Source organism: Pongo pygmaeus, chromosome 2 (assembly GCF_028885625.2).
Source record: "Pongo pygmaeus isolate AG05252 chromosome 2, NHGRI_mPonPyg2-v2.0_pri, whole genome shotgun sequence".
Lineage (NCBI taxonomy): Eukaryota > Metazoa > Chordata > Mammalia > Primates > Hominidae > Pongo > Pongo pygmaeus.
The window spans coordinates 101,343,117-101,347,743 of record NC_085930.1 but is presented as its reverse complement, the minus strand read 5'-3'; the positions used below and the strand labels follow the sequence as shown (position 1 = coordinate 101,347,743).

Below are 4,627 nucleotides of genomic sequence, written 5' to 3'. Positions count from 1 at the left end.
ACTGTTATTATTACTACTGTTAACACAGATCATTCAATAAGGGGGTGGCTGTGGGAGCAGGGAGAGGAGACAGGGAGGAGGGGGCTGCTGTTCCCCACCATTGGAGATAGGTTTTAGGGTGACAGAAAACCCTTTCCTCTTTCCAGAAGGGCCCGCTTTCCTCCTTCTAGGAACCTCCAAGGAGAGAGCCGAGGAGGATGGGAGGCCTCTGCCAGGCTGTGGGCCCTGGGTGCTGTGCAACTGGGCCCAGAGCAGCTGGCCAGGAACAGGGGAGAGAGTGAGCAGTGTCCACCAGTGTGTGGGGTCTGGAAGGAGTCCTGCCTTCTGAGGATGTGGCTGGTTGCCCAGAAGTTCCCGGAAGTGGGCAACCTCTCCTGAATTGGGTGGCCGGCGGCTGGCCAGAGCCTTGGCCAGCCTCCTTGGCTAAGTGCTCCCATTTGCCTGTCCGAACTGGTCCTGTCACCCAGAAATAGAGAAATGCCTCCCCTGAGACCTGAGATCCTTGAAGCTGCCCCAGCCTCATTCCTCCCAGCGTCTTCACCCCGCCCCCACAGGGTGCAGTGCTGGACCAGAAGCCAGAAGGGCCAGGAGGTCAGCCACGCTCCCCACTTGCTGGCTGTATGACCTTGTGCAACTTAACCATTCTGAGCCTCTGTTCCTTGTATGGGACTGACATCTGTAGGGTGCACTGTGCCGGGGGTCTGGGGTTGTGCACGTAATCACAGAGCCAGGTCAAACATTTGCACACAGCGGCTGCTGCTGCCATCTTTGCTCAGCAGATTCTCATGCTCCCTGGCCTTCTCCTTACTGGCCCTGCCCAGCCGATCCACATTTACTCTCTTCTCACTCCTCCTCCCCTTTGTTCCAGCTCCCTTGTGTCCAGGCAGAAGGGGTGCTGGGTAGGCCTTTAAATGCCAACAGGGCCAGAGAGAAATAAGATCCCTGAATTGGTGGATAATTGCACTGTTGATGATGGCGAGATTCTGTCTGCCGGCCTGGCTCTGCCACACCCCCCATCTCCCCTGCTTTCTTGACTCCAGCCTCCCTGTCTTCCTCCATGCTCCTTCTCCATATCAGGTTCCCTCTAGCCTTCACTGGGGGCCCCTCAGCCTGGTTGCTCTGTCCTAGGTGGCATCTCCTTGACATCAGGGTGCAGCCCTGAGGTGGGTCCCCCTTCCCATCCCGCCATTCTCTAATCCAGCACCCTTGTCCACACTGGTCACAGCCTGCTACGGCTTCTTTGCTGATATCTGTCTTCCCAGCAGCTCAGGAGGACAGGGAGGGAGGCTTCCCCACACTGCACATCCTCATCCCGCCAAGCCCCTGCATGTGGATCAGGCAGACCAGGGCCCCTTGAAGGTGATGAGGCAGGGGCAGGCACAGCCGGCCATAGGAAAGGGCTCAGCCTGTTCCTGCCCCTGCCCCATTACCTTCAAGGGGCCCTGATCTGCCTGATCCACATGCAGGGGCTTGGAGGGATGATGACAAGCATGGAGGAATCCACCTCTGGGCTAGTCCCTTCCAGGGGGCCCCTTATAGCTAGCCTGATCCTTCCCCTAGCCACTGACCCCAGACCCTCCTCCAGAAGCTGTGAGTGCAGTGTGGGAGACATAGAAATTAGGACACCTGGGTCCCCCTGCAGCCCAACATCACTTTCTGTGTGACCTCGAGCAAGTCCTCTCCCCTCTCTGAGTCTTAGTCTCCGTGGCTGTAAAATGGCTTAGGGCTGGGAACACACACTGATGCCTACAAGGCCAGGGAGGTGTCGCTGCTTGGACATTACATTCCTCAGGGTTGGGGACACACTGAAGGGAGAGCTGATAGAGAATTGGAGACAGCACACCCTGCCTGGGCTAGCCCAGGGGCTCCAGGTCTGCCGATTCCTCAAAAGAAGCTGAACATCTGAGGCTTGATGAGAAATCTCCTGCTGGTTAAATGTTGACAATGAATTCACATTTTATTATAAAACAAGAATGCCGGGCACAGTGGCTCACACCTGTAATCCCAGCACTTTGGGAGGCCGAGGTGGGCGGATCACGAGGTCAGGAGATTGAGACCCTCCTGGCTAACATGGTGAAACCCCGTCTCCACTAAAAATACAAAAAATTAGCTGGGCGTGGTGGTGGGCGCCTGTAGTCCCAGCTACTTGGGAGGCTGAGGCAGGAGGATGGCGTGAACCCGGGAGGCGGAGCTTGCGGTGAGCAAAGATTGTGCCACTGCACTCCAGCCTGGGCAACAGAGCAAGACTCTGTCTCAAAAAAAACAAAACAAAACAAAACAAACAAACAAACAAAAACTACATGGGCCACACAGAACTTATCTGCGCCACAGTTTGTGGGTGCTAGGCTGGAGGGCTGGGTTCGGGGTCCTCTGGGGCTCTCTGGGCATTTTCTGCTCTCTAGGATGGGGGCTGCTGCTCCCTGCAAAGCTCCCCCACTACAGACCTACCTCCTGAAGCATTTATTGGCTTTGCTCCACTCCAGCCCCTCTCTCTCTTCTCACAAACCAGAGCTCACCCCTTGCTTTGCAACCACAGTCTAACAGGATTCCAAAGGCAGGGTTAGGACAAGGCCAGCGCCAGAGACCTCGGAACCCTTTTGCTCTGCCAACCCCGAAATTCCATCTCAAATGGTGGCTCCTGGGCCCCATCATGGTAAACTGGAGCTCATGCCTCCAACTGTTCGGGGCAGAGCTGAGCTGTTTCCAGATCATCTACCCACTGTGTGAGGCTGGCCCCCATCTACCACTGTATAGAAGGGCACTGAAACCCCAAGGAGCAGCAGCAGCACAGGTTGGAGCTGTCCTATGTCCACCTGGGGTCTCTTTGGAAGGATGCAGGATTTCTTGCTTGGCTGACAGATGTGGAAACTGAGGCCCAGAAGAAAGCAGCAGGTTTGCCAAGACTGAGCTACCTCACCTTCTTGGAGGAGTGCTGCTAAAAATAGTTCCTGGGAGAAGGGGTCCTGGTGACAAGTGCTGCGTTCTCTCCCTGAGTCCACTCGCCCACCTGCCACCCTCCACCGCCGCACCCTGCAAACCACCCCTCTCCTGTGCCAGAACTTGCTAACACCAGTACCATGCCCTACCAATATCCATTGCTGACCCCGGAGCAGAAGGAGCTGTCTGACATCACTCATCACATCGTGGCTCTGGGCAAGGGCATCCCGGCTGCAGATGAGTCCACTGGGAGCATTGCCAAGTGGCTGCAGTCCATTGGCACCGAGAATACCGAGGAGAACCAGTGCTTCTACCGCCAGCTGTAGCTGACAGCTGACAACCGCGTGAACCCCTGCATCAAGGGCGTCATCCTCTTCCATGAGACGCTGTACCAAAAGGAGGATGATGGGCGTCCCTTCCCCCAAGTTATCAAATCCAAGGGCAATGTTGTGAGCATCAAGGTAGACAAGGGGGTGGTACCCCTGGAAAGGGCAAATGGCGAGACCACCACCCAAGGGCTGGATGGGCTGTCTGAGTGCTGTGCCCCATACAAGAAGGATGGAGCCCACTTTGCCAAGTGGTATCATGTGCTGAAGACTGGGAAACACACCCCCTCAGCCCTCACCATCATTGAAAATGCCAACATCAGCTGGGCGCAGTGGCTCATGCCTGTAATCCCAGCACTTTGGGAGGCCGAGGTAGATGGATGACCTGAGGTCAGGAGTTCAAGACCAGCCTGGACAACATGGTGAAATCCCATCTCTACTAAAAACACAAAAATGAGCTAGGTGTGGTGGCACACACCTGTAGTCCCAGCTACTCGGGAGGCTGAGGCAGGAGAATCGCTTGAACCTGGGAGGCGGAGGTTGCATGAGCTGAGATTGCACCACTGCACTCCAGCCTGGGTGACAGAGTGAGACGCCGTCTCAAAAAAAAAAAAAAAAAAAAAGAAAGAAAGAAAAGAAAAGAAAATGCCAGTGTGTCAATGTCTGTCCTGGCCCACTATGCCAGCATCTGCCAGCAGAATGGCATTGTGCTCATTGTGGAGCCTGAGATCCTCCCCACTGGGGACCATGACTTGTAGTACTGCCAGTATGTAACCGAGAAGGTGTGGCTGCTCTACAAGGCTCTGAGTGACCACGACATCTACCTGGAAGGCACCTTGCTGAAGTCCAGTATGGTCACCCCAGGCCATGCCTGCATCCAGAAGTTTTCTCACGAGGAGATTGCCATGGCAACTGTCACAAGCGCTACACTCTGGGGAATAAGCGGCCTAGAAGGATCACAACTGGGCCAGAACAGGGCCCACCCAGACTCATCACTGAGGCAGGTGGGGTCATTCTCATTTCACAGACACAAAAACTAAGTGCTACACTGCACAGTGCCCCCCGCTGTCCCTGGGATCACTTTCCTATCTGGATGCCAGAGCGAGGAAGTGTCCATCAACCTCAATGCCATTAACAAGTGCCCCCTCCTGAAGCCCTGGGGCCTGACCTTCTCCTATAGCTGAGCCCTGCAGGCCTCTGCCCTGAAGGCCTGGGGCAGGAAGAAGGAGAACCTGAAGGCTGTGCAGAAGGAGTGTGTCAAGTGAGCCCTGGCAAATAGCCTTGCCTGTCAAGGAAAGTACACTCCAAGTGGTCAGGCCAGGGCTGCTGCCAGTGAGTCCCTCTTCATCTTTAACCACGCCTAG

General features: G+C 55.6%; 1 pseudogene; it reads left to right on the top strand.

Annotated features, from left to right (window-relative positions):
* The first annotated feature begins 3,062 nt into the window (after window positions 1-3,062).
* LOC129034179 (fructose-bisphosphate aldolase A-like) lies at window positions 3,063-4,627 on the top strand (annotated as a pseudogene).